At 43.2% G+C, this 24,608-nt stretch overlaps 1 protein-coding gene across 4 annotated transcripts in view; it reads right to left on the bottom strand.

Moving 5' to 3' along the window:
* The window catches only part of LOC126277931 (multidrug resistance-associated protein 1), a 342,566-nt gene that overhangs the window by 255,167 nt on the left and 62,791 nt on the right, over positions 1-24,608 (bottom strand). For all 4 annotated transcript variants that reach the window (XM_049977512.1, XM_049977511.1, XM_049977509.1 and 1 more), the window contains exon 2: positions 13,211-13,271. The gene's annotated coding sequence lies outside the window, so the exon portion shown is untranslated. The remainder of the gene's footprint in view (positions 1-13,210; positions 13,272-24,608) is intronic.

Here is a 24,608-nt window from a genome sequence, read left to right as displayed (position 1 = left end):
TGAGCAACAAATCCATCTGAAACATTTCATCCCTTTTAAAGCCACACAGTTTGAGTACTGGCGATGTGATTGTGACGCGGAAACACAAAGGAACTACCTCATTTGAATCAAGGCGATGCTTACCGCACATGCGACGGACGGGGACCGTCGATCATTGCCGAAGGTGGTTGTAAAACATCGGCTGAAATCGGCAGAAGGAATCACTCGTGAGTTCCGAAGTGCTACTGGCCGTCCATGATTGGTCGAGCAGCTAGTAATAAGCCACTAACTTCTGCTGTCAACGCTACGCGATGCGTGAGATGGTGTAAAGAACTTCGCTGTACAGTGGATGACTGGAACGAGTGATTTACAGACACGAACCACGCCATACCTTGTGGCAATCCCATGAATGGATTTCAGTTCACGTGTAGCGCCAGAAGTACGGAGGAGGTGATGTTACGGTATAGGGGGTGTTGCTGATGGTCAGTGTACGATTTCCCTTATTGCGCTTAAGAGAACTCTGCATGTGGAAGGAAATAGTCACTTTATAGCATTGTGTACTTTCTAAAGTACAGGAGCTGCACAGAGACGATCACTGACTATATCAGCATGACGCACCCGGTCAAAATAGCACTGAGGCATTGATTTGCCTAAAGTAACATTCTCGACCTGAACCCAATGAAGCACCTTCGGTAGCAGGTAGAACGTCGACTTCCTTCCCGACGCGAATGTCTGACGAAAGAATCTCTTCTGGTTTCGGCTCTTGAAGAGCTGGCTTCTGCGCCTTCCAGACACCTCACTGAATGTGTTCCTAACAGAGTTAAATGAAGATGAGTTTGTGGGGCGCTCAACTGCGCGGTTATCAGCGCCCGTACAAATTCCCAACTTTTGCTCAGTCCAAACTCGCCACTTTCAGGGAAGATGATGAAATCATCTAGAGGCAGGTGAAAATCCCTGACCCCGCCGGGAATCGAATCCGGGACCCTGTGCTCGGGAAGCGAGAACGCGACCGCGAGACCACGAACTGCGGACAACAGAGTTAAAGCCGCCATGGAGGCAAAGTGCAGAGACGTATATTAATATCCTCCAATATGGTGTCCGGATACTTCTGATCAGATAGTGTACACACTCCTCAAGCAACCACATGTTTCATGGCGGCCGGTATCTTGTACCGTTAATGGTCATTCCCATTCCTGTTCCCCTGGCAAACGGAAACAGGAAAAATCTACTCTCTGCCTCTGTACCAGCCCCAGCTTTCCTTCATGGTCCTTCGCGAAATGTATGTTGACGTTACTATAACCGTTCTACAGTCATCCGCAATGCACTTTTCTCTGAGCTTTCTCAATACTATTTCGCGAAAAGCAGTCTTTCCTCCGGGAGTCCCATTTGAGTTCACGGAGCATTTCCGTAATACTGGCATGTTGATCGAACCTATCGTAAATAGTCCATACATTGTCTGCAAAACACTGAAGTGCATGGCGAATGAAACTTCGGAGGCTACCAGTTACTACAAGGTTGGTGGTCTTAGAGGACGTCAGTTACGATAAGTACGGTAATTACGTAAGAAGCTTCCCCCTTTAGTGAAATATGCCCATACCTCTTCCCCCTGACGCTGAGGCCTGCACAGCAATCGGGTAACAATCCAAACAAATGAACATTTGTTATTTGTTTTAAGAACTGATTAAAACACGATAGTAAAACCATGCTCAATTTGTACACAACAGTGTTTTAATACGTGATTAAGAACACTATTTTACACGTGCCAAGTCAGTAGTATTTGGATGGACGGACAGGCAGCCAGACAGGCAGACAAAAAGCCTGGACGAAGATAAGACTATCTGTTTCGATTGATCCCAAAAATTGTGTTATTGTATTCCTTAAATGCCACTGGACCTACATTTACTTTGCGGATGAAAGCTTTGTATCTTCTTATTAGCAGTATGATTATGCAACTTTTCAATCTCTTGATTTATATAATCACTAAGAATTCTTATTTGGGAATTTAAGTTTAGCTTCCTTCAATAATTCTTACTCGCACGGGTGGTTCAACTTGTCAGCGGTTGCTTCTTGCAACAAAGAATTTTCACATGCTTTCTCTGCAAGCGCCTGATAATTTATGCCGACATGTTCGTCCATATGTAAGAAACTTGTGGGCATTCGTCCTGCCTTTCTTTGTACACTATTCTCTGTTATTGCTTCTTGTTACGTGTCTCCATACACTTGGGTGATATTCTATGATGTGTCGCACGAATGTTATGTAAGCACTGTCCTTTGTAGACAGACCGCATTTCCCTAGTATTCTATCAATGAATCGCCGTCTGCCACTTGCTTTCCTTCCATCCGAGTATGTAATCGTTCCATTTCATATCCTCAAAGTGTAACACCCAGGTATTTATCTGAATTTACCGATCCAATTGCGACTCATTGATATTGTAGCTATACGATCTACAGCATAACGCGAAAGCCACCTACTGGTGTTTGCCGGAAGGTGCTCCTGGTACTTCCCTGTTCCACTACTAATGGTTGTCGGAAGCCTCTGTATCAGCTCTAAATTCTAGAATTTTCTCATCGTGGTCATTTTGTTAGATGTATGCAGGTGGAATCTGTCAGACTCTTCTCGGAAGGTGCTCAATGAAACTGCAATAGCAAACCTCTCGGTAATGCACAACAGACTGGAAACAGGCAACCTGCAGCTGGTGTGGGATGACACTGCATCAGGTTACTCATTTAGTGAAAAGCCATTAGTGTGCAACACGAACAGCATGGGCTCCAACACTTTCCTGGCGGTGGGTCACACCCGAAGTTACTTCTGCATCTGTCTACTATTCCCCATCCAACAGGATTTGCTGCCGCATCTATATCAAGTAATTCTTATTAAGTCAGAAATTTAGTCGGATATGACTTCCGACTATACTTTCGATAGTAACGAGAACGTAAGTGGTTATAGGCCGAAGGACAATGCAACATCCAAAGGCCCTGGTACGCAGCACGTCACACAAGCGGCCATATCTGCGTCGGCGGTAACTGCCTCGCTGGCGGCATCGTGGGCGGCTGGTCCGTTACACAGTACGTGGTCCCACGCGGACGCCCACTCCCTGGCAGGTGCAACCTCGCATCCGCCCTAGCTTTCTGCTGACATATGTATTACTTGTGTCGCATTATGCTAATACAGCGCCTCTGACGCCTTACTCGTGCACTGACGTCAAAGAAAAGATAAAGTGCAAAGTGGGACAGATACCAACGCAAAGGTCCGTAGACAGCATAGTCCCTCCTAGCAGCACTCAATGACGGCTTACGTGGTGTAATGATTGTTATAATTACCAGCTCGAAAAAACTACGTTGCTTTATAATATTCTGTTTATTTGCAGGTACGTGTCAGTAGTACCATAGAGACTAAAATCCCCGCGCCACAGTACCATAGCATACCGTTCAAGGACCCAAAACTAAATTGTTAATGACTTGGCGTCGTATGACATAAAACCGAAAGTTTGTCATAACAAGTGTGTGAGAAACTTTGCTTTTCAAATGGTTCAAATGACTGAGCACAATGGGACTTAACATCCGAGGTCATCAGTGCCCTAGAACTTAGAACTGCTTAAACCTAACTAACCTAAGGACATCAAAGACACCCATGCCCGAGGCAGGTGCCTAGAACCGCTTGGCCACTCCGGCCTGCAACTTTGCTTTCCAGTGAGCCACTCCAACTGCGGAGAACTTTCTTTCCATGCAAGTACCCCAAGTGGAAAGGAAACAATGAGTGGGACGGAAATCTGTAGAGGTGATGTAACAAAAACAAATAATTACTATTTCAGAAAAATTTGGATGATTTATTCATGAGAAAGCTCTTCACAAATTGATTAAGTCAAAGTGTCGGTTCACTTCTGGCCGCTATGCAAGTAGTTATTCGGCTTGGCACTGATTGGTAGACTTGGTGGATGTCTTCAGAAATTCTATGCAACTGACGCATTACATTGTCAAAATCCCGAGATGGAGAGCTGTGTCCATATGCCCCAAAGGTTCTTAACTGTGGACAGATGCGGTGATCTTTCAGGCCAACATCGGGTTTGGCAAGCACGGAGGCAAGCAGTAGAAACGAATAGGCATTATCTTGCTGATATGTAAGCTTGCCATGAAACGCAACAAACCGTGCCATGCAAAATCGGAAACGTACCGATGTGCTATGAAGGTGCCGCAGATGACAGCCAAAGGGGTCCTACGACGAAAACAGGTGTCACCGCAAACTATCTCTCCTGGTTGTCCGGCTGTCGACGAACGAAAGTCTGTTGGTATCACTCCGCTTTGGGGCGTCTCCAGACACGTCTTAGCTGATCATTGGGGCTCAGTTTGAAGCGGGACTCACCACTGAAGACAATTCTGCTCCGGTAGAGTACCTGCCCGGAGAACAAGGTCACCAGACGTCTCGCTAACAGAGAATATTTGGACGATCACGGGCAGCCGCGCGGGATTAGCCGAGCGGTCTCCGGCGCTGCAGTCATGGACTGTGCGGCTGGTCCCGGCGGAAGTTAGAGTCCTCCCTCGGGCATGGCTGTGTGTGCTTGTCCTTAGGGTACCTTAGGTTAAGTAGTGTGTAAGCATTTAAGTCCCATACGACTTCACACACATTTCAACATTTTTAATTACGGGCAAGTCCCTCCAATCAATTCAGAATTTTGGCGCTTCTGAAATTGTGATCGTTTGTTTGTACGTGTACATCACAGCCGGCCGGAGTAGCCGTGCGGTCCTAGGCGCTGCACTCTGGAACCGCTACGGTCGCAGGATCGAATCCTGCCTCGGGCATGAATGTGTGTGATGTTCTTAGGTTGGTTAGGTTTAATTAGTTCTTAAGTTCTAGGCGACTCAGAAGTTAGGTCGCATAGTGCTCAGAGCCATTTGAACCATTTTGTACATCACATCTACCGATGTCCGTCCCATTTGGATTACTCTGTAGTCTGTGTTTCTGTCTTATCTTAGTGTGAATAAAAGGATCAGTTCTCATGAAGTCACCAACTTGAGGCCAACGTCCGACATGTCAGTTGACCCATACATTACCTCCTGGTGGAAGCACTTTCTTCGGAAGATGCGGGTAGCGTCATTTACATGTGCATCAATCGTTCTAATTATAGTCTCAACTGAAGCAATCATTTCATTCGTAAGTGGACTCATTCAAGCGATATTCTCCATTTTTGTTTTACACACGAGTTTTGGTTGCACTGTTTACTTTTACTGCAGGAGTTTTTTTCCGTCATTTAACATTAGATTTCCTGTCAAACCAACTAGAAAAGCTTTTCTCGTGCACCTTGTGTGAAGAAAATTTAACAAAAAGATATGTTTGGTTACAAAAGCAAACTTTTCACGTTATATACCCCTCTTTGCGTAATTCGGAATGTAGAATAAGGAGGAAGTTACATTATCGAAGGCAATTGCGTCGTATTACTGCATCAAACATGTATTTTAAGACCAGAAGGAAGTCTTAAAATGCCTACATGACATCTTTATAAACGAAACCATTGCAACATTTGCTATTTGAAACAACTATTGCGAGTGCACGTCAGAAATTAAAAAGAAACAATCATAAGTAATAGTACCCTATTCTTTTGGGGCATGCAACTTGTCAATGGTAGCGCCGGCTTTAAAGTAACGTACACCACAATCTTCCCTTACTTACCACCATGCACTATTCGTGCCATTTGTTTTCCCGAGCTGTAGTATGACTGCTACGTGCCAACGACCCGCAGCATGACTGCTACGTGCAAAATTTTGCTTTGCCTACTCCCACTGAAACCCCTGCAACTCAAGCCCCTGCAAATGTACGCATATGTCTGCATATATTATAACATAAGGAATATTGAGAAAGGGAGTTAAAGCTGTGCAAGTAAAAATAATTAGGTTCGCCGCTGATGATACTAATACGATCAGAAACGGAAACCAGTTCGAAAATCAACTGAATCTCTAGTGCCATAGGAAGAGGTTTTAAGAACGAAAATCAGCGAAAGTTAAACAAAGGTAAAGGAATGTAATCGAATAAAATCGGTATGGAACGTAATATAATTAAATCAGGTGACTGAGGCAGTTAAGATTATTAAATAGAACATAGACAATTTCCGACATTTTTTGGCATTTGGGGTGCAATGTAACAGAATGGCAGAACCAAGATGTATGTAAAATGAAGAATTGCAAGAGCATCGCAAGCTTTTCTAGAAAGACAAACAAGCGAACAGTCATATAAATGTGCGCTAGGAAGTATTTGTCTGGAGTGTAACCTTGTACAGAACTGAAACATAGACGATAAACTGTTCAGAGAAGAAGAGAAGCTTCACAGACTTGCTGTTATGGAAGAACGTCAGATTGGATACAGTAACTAATGAGGTGCTACCGAATTCATCTGGGGAAAAATAATCATAAAACTTACCCAAAAGACAGGATCGGTTAACAGGGCATATCCTGAGGTACCAACGAATAGTACTGGAGAGAAGTGTGGAGGCTAAAATTTTAGAGAGACCTTGAGTCAATTTAGTTAGGAGGTTCAAATGGATGTAGTTTGGCATAGTTATTCGGACAAACTTCACAGGATACAGAGCTGCTCAAACTAGGCTTCAGACTGAATACTGCAACAACCAATGTTACCAGATTTTCTTCCAGATAAGCTATCATTGCTACTATTGTTTGCTCTCTTCATTCCACTTCTACAAAATAACCATATAATATCCAGATCATTAAAAATATTTTAATTATATTTTACCTGGAGAAATGTATCATCGCATACCTATTAAGACACCTTGCTGAATCGCTATAATTGAAACGGCAGCAGCAACGCATCGTCTGCTGAACAGTTTCTGCGAATTTATTGTCGTTCGCACACTCTTTCTACTGGAACTGCACCGACGCCATAATCAATCAACCGCCAATCATGCGGTGACGTCAGTGACTAACTAGCTAGCACGTAAAGCGCACCCAACACGAGCTGTTGAGTTCGACAAGACACACACTCGGTTTCGGAGGAGACGATTATGAGCTTGCTGCGAAGCGCCTTTGAAATATTCTCTCTGTCTCTGTCTCTCTCTCTCTCTCTCTCTCTCTCTCTCTCTCTCTCTCTCTCTCTCTCTCTCTCTCTGAACAATAACAGGAGAGGAACAGCCGACCGAACTGTCAGTCAGTGCTGCCGCTCAGACGTCACGGATCGAAGCAACAACGCCAGGTGCTAACCATCCTGTGCCCTAGAGTCAATAGCAACTACCCGCTGACACACCGTTCATCGATTTTAGCAATAACGCCCCTGTAAGGAAGTACACACCGATGTGGGTAACACGTGATAAGGGATAGCAGCTTCAGTCGCGTAACACGAGGTCGCCTCTGTTAATCTTGATATAGTTGTTTATTTACACGTTCCTTCTGCCTGGAGTTGCGCAGAAAGTTTAAACTCGCTACCCCTTCTCTGCTGCTACATGATGCACGGAACCGAACGCAATTCTGGAGGCATGCGTAATGGAGTTTACTATGATACACAAACGCCAGAGATAGAAGCCGAAGCGTTTAATTCACGTGTGCGCTTTCGAAGGGTGACGATGTCTGTAGCTGTTCACTTCACAGCTTTCACGGCGTGTCAACAACGCGGTTTAGAGGAGAAAGAAGGCAGACTGTGGCAATCCGCTGCATAGTACACCTGAGTGTTGTTACTGAACAGTATCTACTGAAGCTGTCCCTTTTTGACATCAGAAGTACAAACTGCCATCAGTTACACACATGATACACAATTTAAGGAAATTCGTTGACGTCGAAGTAGAGGCGCAACATCAGTGGAGGAAATTAAAAACGAAAAATACTCTGCATTAAGGCCTCTAAGGGAAGTGGTGCTGGCAGTGAGGATGCTTACGTAGAGAAAGTGTGGTTTTCGACAGACTTCGTTTTCTAGCCACGCCCTTGACAGATGGAAGAAAATGTTTGTGTATGTTTACTAGCGAACGCTGTTATGCTGCGCCATTTTTATACATGTATGAGATAGCATATACGACCTGGTATTTCCCTCCTCTCTCTCCTGCGGCTTGATCTATCAGGGTAGTAGTTTGAAGGACAGTTTTCGCATAGGTGTAGTCTGCTTCCGTAGTAATGCTCTAATCATAAACCGACAATGCATAAATATGAATTTCCTGATTTTTGTTTAAACCGACTGAGAGGTGAAAAAAAATAGCAGCACATATTTCTGTACACAGTTATTGTTTAAGATTATTTATAAGGAGAAAGAAAATATGCATGGGAGATAAAATTAGGACAGTGATATAAACGCACTTTTATCGTTCCTAAAGACTGGCAGTGGCAAGGAAAGCGTTTCTGAAGAGAAATTTGTTAACATCGGATATAGATTTAAGTGTCAGGAAGTCATTTCTGAAAGTATTTGTATGGAGTGTGGCCATGTATGGATGTCAAACACGATGACTAGTTTGGACAAGAAGAGAATAGAAGCTTTCGAAATGTTGTGCTACAGAAGAATGCTGAAGATTAGATGGGTAGATCACATAACTAATGAGGAGGTATTGAATAGGATTGAGGAGAAGTTTGTGGCACAACTTGACCAGAACAAGGGATCGGTTGGTAGGACATGTTCTGAGGCATCAAGGGAACACCAATTTAGTATTGGAGGGCAGCGTGGAAGGTAAAAATCGTAGAGGGAGACCAAGAGATGAATACACTAAGCAGATTCAAAGGGATGTAGGTTGCAGTAGGTACTGGTAGATGAAGAAGCTTGCACAGGATAGAGTAGCATGGAGAGCTGCATCAAACCAGTCTCAGGACTGAAGACCGCAACAACAAAGCGGAAAGACGAAAAAACTAAATGGCAGATTTTCACTTCATAGCACGTTCTTTCTAGCAATAAGTTTCAAAAAATAACATATATTGTCAAACATATAGCACGTGCCCGTCCACATGTGAACTAGAATATCTTCTGAAGATTTGAGGTAAATCGGTCAAGCAGCTTTCTTGATTTTTTGGTAACAACGTTGAACAGTTTGACATTTCTTTACCGACAGATGATGGTCTTGCCGATCGACTGAAAATTGTTGTCTGTGGTTCATATCGATGGCATTTCTCGCTACGACTGGAGGCGACGTTGCAGTTGGTCCAAACACCGCCAGAATTCCACAGTAAATCTGTGTACAATTTAGACATTTTGCCCACAAGAATCACACTGTGGCGCTTCTTTTAACTTTAAAGTAAGTTTGCAGCTGCCGTGCCGTTCCGGTTCCACAGTGTGGTGCACGTGCTATCCGTACCGCAACAGGAAACCGAACTGGAGGAAACCAAGATGATGGACTCTCTCCTGCCAATGCGCCACTTTTTGTGTAATCACCTTAGTTGGGACGCCACAGCTTGCTCTTTGACGTCCCCTCGTACTCAAATGCGACCAGTGCGAAGTCGCGGCGGGTCGCTAGTCCGCAGCTAAAATTGATTTCTCAATTAACACGCCACTTTAATTACAAGAAAAAATCTATTTACACATAATGAAATCCGGTATTTCATATTATGTCCAATGAGACGGTTTCCAAACTATGTCATTTTTGAAGAAATATCAAGCTTCCCTCATCTCCAAAAGGCTCATTCATCTTTTCATTCATAATGACCGTTTTCTTCTTTCCGTTTTAACTCCCAATACTTATAATGCAGCGAAATCAAGAATCGCCGATTTCATTTTAGCTCTCGATGCTCCGAGAACTATTTCTATGCGCGTGCAAATGTTGACGCTCGCTTGTGACGCCTTTCAACCACGTAACTTCTCCCGTTAACTTCGGACCACGCTTCGTTGCGCGCTTTATGGAGCGTGTAGAAGGTTACCAGCAGTGCACCATTTCAAAATCACCTGTTCTCGTCCCAACCATTTATCGTCCACGTTTCACTTCCAAAGAAGGGCACACTCCAGACTTAACTTTTTCATAAATGCTTTTTTTGTAAGCTCTTTTCGACACAATAGCCATTAAGTTGAGCTGATCTCCCGAACTCCTTTGCTGCCTCTGATTTAAATATGTCATCTGAAAATCTCCAAGTTTTCATTTTTTTGTCCCCAACTAATTCCCATTCCAAAATTTCTTTGAGGTCTTTTACTGTTTCCTCAATGAACAGTGGGGATAGGCCACAATCATGTCTCATTCCCTTCTCAACCACTGTTTTCCGTATCACCTCCATGGCAATTTCGTTTCTTTGAAAGTTTTACTTCTTTCCCTGCATTTTATCCCGCTATCTTCAGAATTCCGAACAGTGTATTTCAGTCCCCGTTGTCAGAAGTCGTCTATAAATCAACAAATGCTATTAATGCTGGTCTCCTTTTCTGCGTCTAGTTTAACTCGTAGTGCATCTATTACATCGCGTGTACCCAAATTTCTGCAGAACCCGAACTCAGCTTCCTCAGTCCACTTATTCCTGTTTTCCAATCCTCCTTTAAGTAATTCGCATCACCATGCTGATTAACGGTTCAGTCAACTCATGGCTCGTTAATATTTGCACCTGTTATCACGTGCCTCCTTTGGAATTTGTATTTTAACATTTTTAAGTCAGACTACTTCGATTCGTCTCATCTTGCGTACCAGGGCGAATAATGTTGTGATGCTATATCCTCCCAAGGTTTTAGTAACTCCGACAGGATGTGATTTACTCCAAGTGCCTTCACGTGTACTATTTGTCCATTTGCGAATGGTAAAGGAAGATTCTGGGGCGGGGGGACAGTAGTACATCAAGTACTCTCGGTTGCACAACGTATGGTGGCTTGTGGATTACACATGTGGTGTAAGTGATGTACAAATGCTCAACTATTTCGTGAGGTGTAAAGAAGGCAAAGTGTAAATTGCTTGCTTGCTTGCTTAGGATGATCTTCATCGCTTCAGTACAGACTGGCCGTGAAGGACGATCAATACAGTGGCTAAAACGGTCACTTGTTTCCAGCAACACAAAGAATTCGATTTTTAATTTTTTTAAATGTAAAAATTTAAATTTAAAAACGTTAAATGCTGTCAATCTAATTGTTGACAGGCATAACTTAATATTACATTTTTGAAACAGTAAGACAAGTATTACAGTTAGAAACTACGTTTGTGGCAGCGAAACTCCTGACAAATTATCCAGGCCATATTCTTACAGTATGTAAGGAAGAGCGTTTGGCGACTTCCAAAAAACTTCAAACAATTTCAAATCTTCACGAAACTTTTTTTCGCTGACACTACAAAATGGAGAAATGAATGCTAACCACTTGCCACACTTCCACGGTTCATATAGTCAAACTTCAGCACCAAGTATCATCTTTTTACTACCAATTCCATTCGCAACACGTTTTGGAAACGGTATCCACCTATATTACTCAATGCTGCCGTAAAATTAAATCATTGTATCACATTGTGCAGAGGATATGACGTCATATTTTTGGTTTTGATTTTATGATTGAACTATCACAGAATAATCATAAACTAACAAAAGCATCGTAATTGGAGTTCTGCGTCTTAAACCATAAAGGTTTTACACAGCTGACGTCATATGTGTAACATACTGTAAAGTACTGCATCACACGTTTGACTGTGTGTTATACATGAGAGTTCGATTCTTTAAAGAACCTAAGGAAGTGGGCGCGGGTGGGGGGAGGGGGGGGGGGGGGGAGGCGGTACTGGTAGAAGCGGAACAAAGCAACAGTTACTGCGCTTTCTTTAAGACGTCAAAGGAAGTTACAAAACAAACACGGCTCGGCAGTTTAGCGTGCACAGCATCTTTGCTTACCTTGGGCAACGCTTCGCACGCTAGTCGCTCTAGCAAAAGCACTGGTTGGGCGGCGTATCCCTGAGTCAGACTTCCGCCGGCTTCCGCTATCAAAGACTCCGGTAGCTGCTCGCTTGGTATCCGCTTACGCCTGCTCAGCCGGACGCCATACTCTGACCAATGAGTTTCCTGAACGCACAGGCACGATGTAGAGGCCATGCGTAAGGTACGCCGTAACACAAATCGACTTCTGACGTGATTATTCCACATAACTTAATTCTGAATATGAGAGGAAAAATAAAAATAAAAAATAATTATTCCTGGGAGGCAGCACAAACTAGAATGAATTTTTAGCTGCAGTTGAGTGTATGTGCGCTGGTCTAAAACTTCCTGACCGCAACTATATGCCTTACTGGGACGCGAACCCGGACTCCTTTCTTTCCTAAGCAGTTCTCTTACCGAAGGAGCCAGATAACAGTATCACTCTTGTACTGTTTGTACAAATGATCACAAGATGGTTTTACTGGTCTGACTAAAATTTATCTTTTGTTATTTAAATAACGGCGATGCAGTCATGGGCCGCGTGGTTTGTTTATCGCAATCGGTTAAAGAAACTGTTCTAATTTGCATGTGTTTTCGTTAGGTGACTTACATTTTCGTCAAAGTAACAGAATGAACAAATCCTCTAATAGCTTCGTTCCGCTACTGATGACTAAGCACGTTCAGAAGACCTGTTATCAATTGGTTTGCATAAGACCTATCCCATGTTTGTGGAAGATTGTCTTGCCAAATTTTTCTTGTTGGACATCCAGTAACACTTCACAGACAGTGTTCTGTGATCCAGGATGACACGCTTATTTGTGTCCTAAAAAGGGTTACATCTAACCAGGACTCTGAACGGATACCCCGGAAATGCCAGGTTTAAGAAGAGAGAACAGGTAACAGCATCGAATGCTCTCTGTAACTTCTGGGGATGAGGGGGAAACCATGAGGTGGTCACTCCCTCAGTGAGAATGTAGTTCATCTGGAGTCAGTCAGATAGTGAAAATGTGTGTGTAGGGGGGGGGGGGGGGGCGGGGAGGGGGAACTAAAAAACGAGGCACTGCCAGATCTGAGAAATAGTTTTAAGGAGAAGTAAAAAAATATAGGGTTGGCCGGTACGTGGGCCAGTACAGACAAGGACGAGAGAGTTCCACCCGCATCCAATTCCCCGTTAATCCGATGACAGTTACAGAGTGAAGGAAGTCTAGCACCGGGGAGAGTCGTAACATAGGATGTTTAGAGCCTAGCCAACGCCTCAGCGGAGCAGCTGCCTACTGCTTCTGATCTCTCTAGGGTCGACACCCGAGCTTCAGACTGTAAATGCTTCCGGAAATTTTGTTGATAACGTCGACAAGAGTCACCGCCCACGAGCAGCAGATGTTTTCCATAATTCAGTACTCATTTCTCAGTGTAGTGAAGATCGACAGAAAGCCTTAATTGTTTAAATTTTGATTTATCTCACCTAAATCTGGCGGCGGCGTACCGGTCCTGGGACGTTACACAGACTGCGATGCTCCTCAAAACTGAAAAGGAAATGATAAATTATTAATCATACCAAGATTAGATGTCTAGTATGCACTTTACCTTTTTTATTTTCATATCTCATGTGAACAGTTTGTAACGTGGTTGTCAGCACATACTTCAGGTGAGAAGGTATCTCGAAAACAATATATTTTTTTTTATTGGTGATGGTTGGAAGTATGCTTTGTGAGAAAACTAGAGTAGTTCAAACCAAATCATTATTCAAAGGCCCCAAATATCAGTTTAAATGGCAGCTTGCACAGGTACGCCAATTGTTGCTCTGAAATTTCTCTATGAATTCATAAGCCTAGGGCTACTTTTTCCATTGCTTTGAGCATTCAGATATTTGTCTACAGAGCTGTTTTCCATTTATTCAGTTGTTTCTTCAAATAATAACGTAACACTGTTTTGAGCAAAGGAATGCCGAAATCAAACTCCAAAGTTCTGCGGTTTAACAGCAAGCATTACTTTATGTGCTAACATGAATTTATCAACACCCTTACAAAATTTTGGAAATGTTATTCTTTATTGCAAGCTCCTTCCAAATCAGTGGAAGAGGAATTCAAGACAAATGCAGTGAAAAAAATCTGAATATTAATGATGAGTGCATTACAGGAATGTACCATAGGAGAGACAAGTGCAATACAACTTAACTCCGTTTCCAGCACCTTTTGTTTTTCTACCCTATGAAACTATTTACTCGAGAGCAGTGAAATTCTAACGATCTATTGTCTTAGTACACGCGAATAAAGAGACGTCTTTTTACTTTTATAGCTATGTTATTAGGATTATACGACTTGTTTTAAGAATTTGCTCGAAAAAGTTATTGTTAAAACATTTTTCAAAAATAAATTTTAATAGCATTCACAAAACTGTCAGCTGCAAAAAATTTCAGTGTTTTGCTGTTAATGCATTGTAAGAAAACTTACACTGAAAACCATCAATAACGAGGCGAAGATGGAAGGTACCTTCTCCCCTTAACACAGAGAGCAAGTTATTAGTTTCTTTGAAGTATTTAGCGAACAGGCTGTGGCGCTACTGTTGGCATTCCATACAGAACGATAACGGTTGGTTAAATTTTACGACCTGTCTCCATCGTGAGCAGCATAGTGACAAGTGGCTGCGGGACTGTATAAAAGCCTACGTAATTGCTGCCTCCGGCGCAATGCCCCACTTTATCTCGTTAACGCAGTTACTGTGCGACACCCGCGCTCCTGTTGGGCGGCGATGCTTTTTATTTGGCCCCAGCAGGGCGGAAGGCGCGCGACGCACTGCTCTAACCATCTAACACCCATTCAACAGTCGCTGCTTTATCGTTAACGACAGCACACACACACACACACACACACACACACACACACACACACACACACACACACACACACACACAAAGGCTGTTCAGCTTATAGGCTGGAGTGTAGTGAACAACGTACGAGTACTAGTAATCCTGACCTTCGGCGTGTGAGCGTTGGCGCGTTTGAATTTCACTTCTTGGATTACTCAAACTACGGCTTCTAGCGAAAATATTTCCCAGCACAAAATCTGAAATACGTTAATTTCCTACCTAAAGTTCCTGTTCATTTCTCTCTAGAATTATGAGTTTCTGTGTTGAAGAGAATGAAAAAATATACTAGAAAAAGTATTGTTTTAACGATACAAAATTAATGTTTATCTTTAAATGAAGTGAAGGAAGAAGTTCTACAGGGTGAAGGAAGAAGTTCTACAGGGTGAAGGAAGAAGTTCTACAGGGTGAAGGAAGAAGTTCTACAGGGTGAAGGAAGAAGTTCTACAGGGTGAAGGAAGAAGTTCTACAGGGTGAAGGAAGAAGTTCTACAGGGTGAAGGAAGAAGTTCTACAGGGTGAAGGAAGAAGTTCTACAGGGTGAAGGAAGAAGTTCTACAGGGTGAAGGAAGAAGTTCTACAGGGTGAAGGAAGAAGTTCTACAGGGTGAAGGAAGAAGTTCTACAGCGTGAAGGAAGAAGTTCTACAGCGTGAAGGAAGAAGTTCTACAGCGTGAAGGAAGAAGTTCTACAGCGTGAAGGAAGAAGTTCTACAGCGTGAAGGAAGAAGTTCTACAGCGTGAAGGAAGAAGTTCTACAGCGTGAAGGAAGAAGTTCTACAGCGTGAAGGAAGAAGTTCTACAGCGTGAAGGAAGAAGTTCTACAGCGTGAAGGAAGAAGTTCTACAGCGTGAAGGAAGAAGTTCTACAGCGTGAAGGAAGAAGTTCTACAGCGTGAAGGAAGAAGTTCTACAGCGTGAAGGAAGAAGTTCTACAGCGTGAAGGAAGAAGTTCTACAGCGTGAAGGAAGAAGTTCTACAGGGTGAAGGAAGAAGTTCTACAGGGTGAAGGAAGAAGTTCTACAGGGTGAAGGAAGAAGTTCTACAGGGTGAAGGAAGAAGTTCTACAGGGTGAAGGAGGAGTTCTACAGGGTGAAGGAGGAGTTCTACAGGGTGAAGGAGGAGTTCTACAGGGTGAAGGAGGAGTTCTACAGGGTGAAGGAGGAGTTCTACAGGGTGAAGGAGGAGTTCTACAGGGTGAAGGAGGAGTTCTACAGGGTGAAGGAGGAGTTCTACAGGGTGAAGGAGGAGTTCTACAGGGTGAAGGAGGAGTTCTACAGGGTGAAGGAGGAGTTCTACAGGGTGAAGGAGGAGTTCTACAGGGTGAAGGAGGAGTTCTACAGGGTGAAGGAGGAGTTCTACAGGGTGAAGGAGGAGTTCTACAGGGTGAAGGAGGAGTTCTACAGGGTGAAGGAGGAGTTCTACAGGGTGAAGGAGGAGTTCTACAGGGTGAAGGAGGAGTTCTACAGGGTGAAGGAGGAGTTCTACAGGGTGAAGGAGGAGTTCTACAGGGTGAAGGAGGAGTTCTACAGGGTGAAGGAGGAGTTCTACAGGGTGAAGGAGGAGTTCTACAGGGTGAAGGAGGAGTTCTACAGGGTGAAGGAGGAGTTCTACAGGGTGAAGGAGGAGTTCTACAGGGTGAAGGAGGAGTTCTACAGGGTGAAGGAGGAGTTCTACAGGGTGAAGGAGGAGTTCTACAGGGTGAAGGAGGAGTTCTACAGGGTGAAGGAGGAGTTCTACAGGGTGAAGGAGGAGTTCTACAGGGTGAAGGAGGAGTTCTACAGGGTGAAGGAGGAGTTCTACAGGGTGAAGGAGGAGTTCTACAGGGTGAAGGAGGAGTTCTACAGGGTGAAGGAGGAGTTCTACAGGGTGAAGGAGGAGTTCTACAGGGTGAAGGAGGAGTTCTACAGGGTGAAGGAGGAGTTCTACAGGGTGAAGGAGGAGTTCTACAGGGTGAAGGAGGAGTTCTACAGGGTGAAGGAGGAGTTCTACAGGGTGAAGGAGGGGGTACATGGGACGTTTGGTGTAAAAGTGGGAAGGAAGTAGTGTCGCTGGATTGAATTCAATCACTGGCGACCCCACGCAAAGACATACTAACGGAGGGGGTGTTTATTTTCCGGAAATTCCTTAAACATGCGTGTAATACGAATACCATTAGCACTAACGCAAGAAACGCATATGGACAGAATTTACGTAAGCCTCTGCACAATGTTCTACATTGCTAGAGGGGAAATGTGTTCTTACCCATTCGGTGTGGCAGCTGTAGTGTTCGTCCACGATAACTTCCAGCACCACGAGTGCCGCTCCGTTTTCAGCTCACAGACTATACCTCCCCATTTCCTGTCCAGCTATCTTATGGCAGTGGACAAAAATAACTTCACTGAGCACGTGTTTATATCTTGGAGTTACATTCAGTTTAGTGAGTTGTTATTTAACAACGCTTCACAGCTGGAAACAACTGTCTACGACAGTGAAGAGATTACCTCAAGTGTAACATCCTGTAAATATGTATGGGACAATGTCGATTTGAACTGTCTTCACTATCACTCTCTGGAATACCTGTCGCAGCATTAGAGTATCCAATGCATTACACCAGCCTTAGCTCTCCTGACATCAGAAAAACCCAGATGCTTTTAACTGCATACCTCTACAACGAAAGTACGTTACCTAAGTGTTACAGAAAAATATTTGAAGGCAAGTCAAGCAATACAACACAGCAGATTACTGTTCTAGAAGTCTAAATGATTAGCCCTTTCTATCAGACACATTGACACTCACCTTGAAAGATGTACTGTGGATATATGGAAAGTGGAAGAAATTTCTGAATGCGAAAGATTAAAGGAACCTATTAGTTACCATGGCGAGAGAAGTGCAGTAACTTTCTGGTCATTCTATAAGTCACCACCAACTATCTACAACAATTACAAGGCTTTAAAACACGCTGACACCAACAGATAGCAGCAAGGTGCAACATTCATCAATACAATCCCTCTCCCACCAGCACTACATAGGTCACTGACGATACCACCCAAATTAAACATTTCTCAGTCATTGTTTGCAGGAATGTATTTTATGTAATAGCTCACTTAACATCCCCAGAAAATACTCATTTAAGGAAATGAAAATAACTCCCCTATATAAACAGGAGTTGTGTGAAGAAGTTTTGCCCATGCGCATAAGAGAACTGGATAGGAAACGCTGAGGAGGTATAGGCAGCCTTCAGACTGACAATGGAGCAGTGCTTCTTGTGGGAGAAGTTGCTTATCCGGGACACTACAGCTGGTGCACAGGATGAGTAAGAACTAATTTGCCCCCTGTCAGCGTAGAACGAACACTGCAGAGATTTACGTGCATTCTGTCCGTATGTGTTTCTTGAGTTAGTGTTCTTTGTAACTCATAAATGCATTCCATATATTAAGGCATTTTGTGGAAAATGCTTCCCCCCCCTCCTCCCTCGGGCATATCTATGGGCTAGGTCGCCAGTGATTGATACGGCGCGCAGAGTAAGGTCAGTAACATCACTACTCACGCTGCTGCTGTTTCTCACGCATTCGAGTAGATGGAGTGCCGAATTACCCGCTCTGTCCTCAATTTGGAGACCTATGAAGGAGGGAAGAGTATAAACAAAATCAAGCTAATTAACTACCCTCGCGGTTCTACCCCCACCCATGATTCCTCGCCCTGATACACTCCCCGAACAGTTTATCCTCTAATACGACTCTTCTACACTTAAACGTGGTACGTACATGTATTATTTGCTGTTAATCGGCTTCATGTAAAGATCAACATTAATTTTACACCGATGAAACAATGTTTTCACTAAATGCATTTCCCCGTTCCCTTCAACGAAGAAATTATTAGTTATAGAGAAAAAATGACATTTTTGTAGGATACTTAATATAGTTTAATTTTGTACTGCAAAATATTTTCGCTAGAAAAGGCGGTTTTCGAGTCGTTCAAGAAAATCAAGCTGTAGGTTTTAATGATAGTGGGATTAAGAACGTTTTTTTTATTTTTTTGACAGACTTTAAATACTGGTGGATATTAGAATTTTATGACATGGTACAGACTTCAATGAAATAATGAATATGATTTAATACAATTTGTTTTACAGATTGTTACTAGATGATTCCCATTGCTACAAAATGTTTTCTTAGAAATAAATTATATTCAGTGTCCATTCAGTCAAATTATCTTTAGAGGCTACAGAAATGAATGTTGTAAAATGACTTGTAAATAAAAGCTTCTCAATTTGCAATGTGTGCCTTGTCGAAAATAAGTTTTATGTTTCTTAAATTTTTTGCCCTTTTTCGAATTCCTCGAATGAACTTTTCAATAATATCAATTTGGTTTTAAACAATTACTGGGTTTGCTTGACTGTATCAAATACCTTACCCTAATGAAAGCCAAGTGTACAGAGGAGGTAAGGAAGAATACAATTTGTTTTAACGGAAATGTTATGTTCGAACTTCAAAGCATTTGAGGCTCGCCTCGAATTTGTTGGACTGGGATGAAATTTTTCACTGGTTCGATCGTCAGTTGAACGAAAGTGGGCTGTAGGAGAATCAAAATTCTAACTTACAGCTAACAGCCACCCAAGTACACACATTCAGCCGTCTAAATTTCCAGTTTTTTATTTGAGCATCCAGTTACAGCACTACGTTAAGCCATATCTCGCCTCCTGACCGACGTGTGGGTAGGATCCTACACCTCGTCCTGTCAACATAGGGGCGTTCAGTGACTGGCATCTGTAGATTTTTGATACAGCTATCACTTGTTGGCAGGTGGTGATCGAAGGGCTCATTGTGTTAATAAACCTACGGATACCAGTCGTTGAATGCTGGCTCCTATTCTGAATGGACCAGAGGTGAGATTCTTCAACACGTCGGTCAGGGGACCTGAAGATGGTGTTATATGACGCTGAAACTGGTTGATCAAATAAAATAAGCTGTAAGTGTTTTGATTCGACATTTTCTATTGAATAGTCCAGGTTACGCAACCATCAGTATAAAGATGGGCATACAGAGACGAGTGCACACTTATCTGGCTGCGTGACAGGTGCAGAGGTCATCCCAGCACCACGCGCCAGGGACCGTGTGTGCCCTTTAACGACCTCTGCTCGCGGCCGACCTCATGAATTTTGCGCATGTGCTATGGGCGCTTCTTATCATAATACATTTTGTGCCCGCCAGCGGCAGCTGCTAAACCAGTCGACGGCGAGGTGAGTGCGCGTTATCTGCGACCGAGAAACGTCCTCTGCGACGTTCTGTGTAATGTATGGAAGACTGCTTCCGTCCCGAAGTGCGGAACGAAATGTGCGTCGTCCCCGAGAAGCAGCTGCAAGTTTTTTCAAGAACACAGGACGATTAAAATGAGACGCAAACCCACTCAAGAATTACTTTTATCTGGAATGTCGTATCACTGCGTAACCATCTGGGTACCAACAACATAAAAAATGTAATTTTAAAATTTTTCAGACTGAACATTATAATCTTAGTAAGCACCGAATACAAGAAGAAATTGGTGATAAACTATCAATTGTTTTAAAAGAGTGGTTTCACTTTGGAACCATTGGGACAAAGTTTTCAACCAAAAATCACTTCACTATGTATATTTGAAAGTAATTTTGAATTTTTCATAGACACCATCGCAATCTCTAAACTTCTATGAACTTGCAATGCTAAAATTATAGTGGTAAGTCACAGGCAAAAATTGGCCTAAAATTTAATGTATCTGTATCAGAAGTACATATTTCTCCGTTGATTTAGTTTCGAAACCGCTCACAACAGCAACAGTACAAACTCAAAATTTACATCAACTTTTTATATACTCCACTGTCAATGATCTCACTATGATCACTATAAAAAGTCAGTTTCATATTATGTCGCACAATCTTCGCGCTGACTGTTGCTTTGAACGCTGTAAGTGACTGCTATAATGCATCAGTTGCTGAAAGTACCCCAGTGTACGACTAGCTGTCCGTATTGCAGTACCATGCTGAAGTCACCGATTTAAAAAAAAAAAAAAAAAAAAAAAAAAAAAAAAAAAAAAAAAAAAAAAAAAAACCCTGATGAAATGGCTGTTTCAAGCACAAACTAAAGGTACTGAAAGAGTTAATTTAGAAATCAATTTTTTAAACATTACACCAAGTAGTAGTGTCCTCTTTTACATCAGACGTAACTTTATGCTTACACTAAGGACGCCTTCAAAGAAAGTAGCGCGAAAACCCGTCGAACGAGATGGTTATTCAAATTCTTGACAGGTTAAAATTGTCTGCCGGCCCAGAACCCAAACCTGGAACCTGGGACCTTTGCCATTCAGGGAGGAGTGCTCTACCGACCAAGTTATCCAGGCAGGACTCATCCCCCTAGACTGTGACCAAGCCATGTATCCGTAAAATCCTTTCTTCCAGGAGTGCTAGTCCTGTAAGATATGCAGAACTTTTGTGGTTGGAAGGTAGGAGTGAGGTCCCGACGGAAGCAAGGCTATGGAAGCAGGCCGTGCTTGGATAGGTCAGGCGATAGAGAACTTGTCCGCGAAAAGCCACTGTCCCACGTTAGATCTAGTTTTTATCTTCCACAAATTTTCTGTCTCCAAGGTCATCATTAAGCAGCAGTACGACAAGTTAAGACAGACAGGAAATGTGACAGATGCAGGCGAAAGCGGTCGACCGAAAACGCTAATGCAAGAAAAGCCGACCCACGGGAAGCTGTAACTTCTTTTTTTAGTCCCACAGAAGTCTGTCTAGCGCTACACTAGACACACTTACCTCCGCTGGCAGCACCCATAATGCGACCTGATGGCGCTGTATTTCACTAACTACTTGGGCGGGAGGGGAAGGGGAAATGAAAATCAGGGGGCAGTAAAAGGAAAGAAAAGGAGGGGGACGAGAGGAAAGGAAAAGAGGAGGAGGGAGGGGGAGGAAAGGAAGGGGGGAGGGAAGAGGAGGCGGCAAGAACACACCGAAGTAAAAATTTCAAGTTCGTCGTGTTTTATAAAGCAATGGGAAATTTACTTTCTGAACTAGTTGCTGTACTCATTCTTGAGTACAGAACCCGGTTTTGGTTGTTTCTGCACCTTCAGGAGATTGCAATATATTAAAACATTTTGCCCCACCCGAAACACTTGAGTCCATTTGTCTAAATCAATGGCAGAAAGGTTGAACCTGTAGTATTTTGTTACCTCGTACGCTTCATCCACTGACGCAAGACTTTTCAATGAAGCATTAGCACTCATGAGGACCTGCATTATTATGTCTACTTGGGCACATCTGCCGATTGGTGTGAAAGGCCGTCAAATCATCAGAGTAGGTAAATAATGATCTCACCTCTGCCTCACTGCCCCTCGCACCGTCTGAAGCACTACGACCTGAACACATGGAGCAGCAGAGTATTTCCTTGCTTACCATCTTAAATTTTTATGTACCTTGTGAAGAACCATACTAGTTAAGTGAGGGTGGCTATCTAAAAATATGCCAAAGTAGATGAACAATGTATGTTTCAAAACTCGTTGAAGCTGAAACAATCTTGAGCCTCACGAGTCACAATCAACCAGAGACGAAATCCGCCATCGAACGATTCTTTATAAGCTGGTACACCGTCTGCCTGCTCTTGCAAATAGGCTTACCAGTATCGTTCAAACAGAGTAACAGCTTTAGAATTATCTGGATCAGAAGATTTTTCTGATGCGTCACTGAAGTAGATGCGACGCGTGTAGCAACGTAACACTGCCACAGAGCGCCCGTTTCACGAGGCGCACCTGGCTGACGGGTGCAAATTAGTTAGAGCCTATCTGCTTGCTTTCGCGCGCCATTTACTGTCGGCTCCAACACAGAAGCTACAGTGCCACGCTACGTTACCTTTGTATTCACAAGCCCGCTGTGCCGGTCTCTGACGGACCCATTCAGAGCCGTCAAAACCAGTTCTTGCGTACTGTGACCTGTCGTTCCATATTTGTCGGAACGGACAGGGTCTTCAGGTCTAACCTCTCAAGTCTCCGCATGTAACCTCACTGGTTGTGGCAGAGGGTACTGTGTTTACCACTGTCACTTCACTTCTCCTGTTCCAGTCGGGAGCTTTCATGGAAACCCAGTTCTAAGCAAAGAAGGGAAAGCAGAAAGGTGGGAGGAGTACATAGAGGGTCTATACAAGGGCGATGTAGTTGAGGACAATATTATGGAAATGGAAGAGGATGTAGATGAAATGGGAGGCATGATACTGCGTGAAGAATTTGACAGAGCACTGAAAGACCTGAGTCGAAACAAGGCCCCGGGAGTAGACAACATTCTATTAGAACTACTGAAGGCCTTGGGAGAGCCGGTCCTGACAAAACTCTACCATCTGGTGAGCAAGATGTGTGAGAAAGGCGAAATACCCTCAGACTTCAAGAAGAATATAATAATTCCAATCCCAAAGAAAGCAGGTGTTGACAGATGTGAAAAATTACCGAACTATCAGTTTAATAAGTCACAGCTGCAAAATACTTACGCGAATTCTTTACAGACGAATGGAAAAAGCAGTAGAAGCCGACCTTGGGGAAGATATGCCGAAGATTCCGTAGAAATATTGGAACACGTGAGGCAATACTGACCCTACGGCTTATCTCAGAAGCTAGATTAAGGAAAGGCAAACCTAGATTTGTAGATTTAGAGAAAGCTTTTGACAAAATTGACTGGAATACTCTCAAATTCTGAAGGTGGCAGGGGTAAAATACAGGGAGCGAAAGGCTATTTACAATTTGTATAGAAACCAAATGGCAATTAAAAGAGTTGAGGGGCATGAAAGGGAAGCAGTGGTTGGGAAGGGAGTGAGACAGGTTTGTAGCCTCTCTCCAATGTTATTCAATCTGTATATTGAGCAAGCAGTGAAGGAAACTAAAGACAATTTTGGAGTAGGTATTAAAAAATCCACGGAGAAGAAATAAAAACTGAGGTTCGCTTATGACATTGCAATTCTGTCAGAGACAGCAGAGGACTTTGAAGAGCAGTTGAATGGAATGGGCAGCGTCTTGAAGGGAGGATATAAGATGATCATCAACAAAAGCAAAAGGAGGATAATGGAAAGTAATCGAATTAAGCCGGGGGATGCTGAGGGAATTAGATTAGGAAATGAGACACACAAATAGCAAAATGAGTTTTGCTATTTGGTGAGCAAAATAACTGATGATGGTTTAGTAGAGAGGATATACAATGTAGTTTGGCAATGGCAAGGAAAGCGTTTCTGAAGAAGAGAAATTTGTTAACATCGAGTACAGATTTAAGTGTCAGGAAATCATTTCTGAAAGTATTTGTATGGAGTGTAGCCATGTATGGAAGTGAAACGTGGACGATAAATAGTTTAGACAAAAAGACAATAGTAGCTTTCGAAATGTGTTGCTGCAGAAGAATGCTGAAGATTAGATGGGTAGATCACATAACTAATGAGGTATTGAGTAGGGTTGGGGTGAAGTTTGCGGCACTACTTACAAGAAGAAGGGACTGGTTGGTAGGACATGTTCTCAATCATCAAGGGATCACAAGTTTGGCATTGGAGGGTAGCGTGGAGGGTAAAAGTCGTAGAGGGAGAACAAGAGATGAATACACTAAGCAGATTCAGAAGATGTAGGTTGCAGTAGGTACTGGCAGATGAAGAAGCTTGCGCAGGATACAGCAGCATGGAGAGCTGCATCAAACCAGTCTCAGGACTGAAGATAACAACAACAATCTCTTATAAAAGTGACACTGTCCAGTCACAATGTCACCACTGCCTATGTTCGAGGTCAAAGTGCAATAACGATCCTCAGAAGGCAGGTAGCAGCCTTAGAAGTGTAGGGGGAGAGGAAAATGGTGCTGTCGTTACCGTATTGCGGCATTGGAGAGGTTTATCTGACGTCTGAAAGCCCGCGGTGGTCTAGCGGTTCCGGCGCTCAGTCCGGAACCGCGCGACTACTACGGTCGCAGGTTCGAATCTTGCCTCGGGCATGGACGTGTGTGATGTCTTTAGGCTAGTTAGGTTTAAGTAGTT

The sequence above is a fragment of the Schistocerca gregaria genome, chromosome 6 (genome assembly GCF_023897955.1).
Source record: "Schistocerca gregaria isolate iqSchGreg1 chromosome 6, iqSchGreg1.2, whole genome shotgun sequence".
Classification (NCBI taxonomy): domain Eukaryota; kingdom Metazoa; phylum Arthropoda; class Insecta; order Orthoptera; family Acrididae; genus Schistocerca; species Schistocerca gregaria.
Note: the sequence above shows the minus strand (reverse complement) of the source record. Positions and strands in the feature narration are given on the sequence as shown.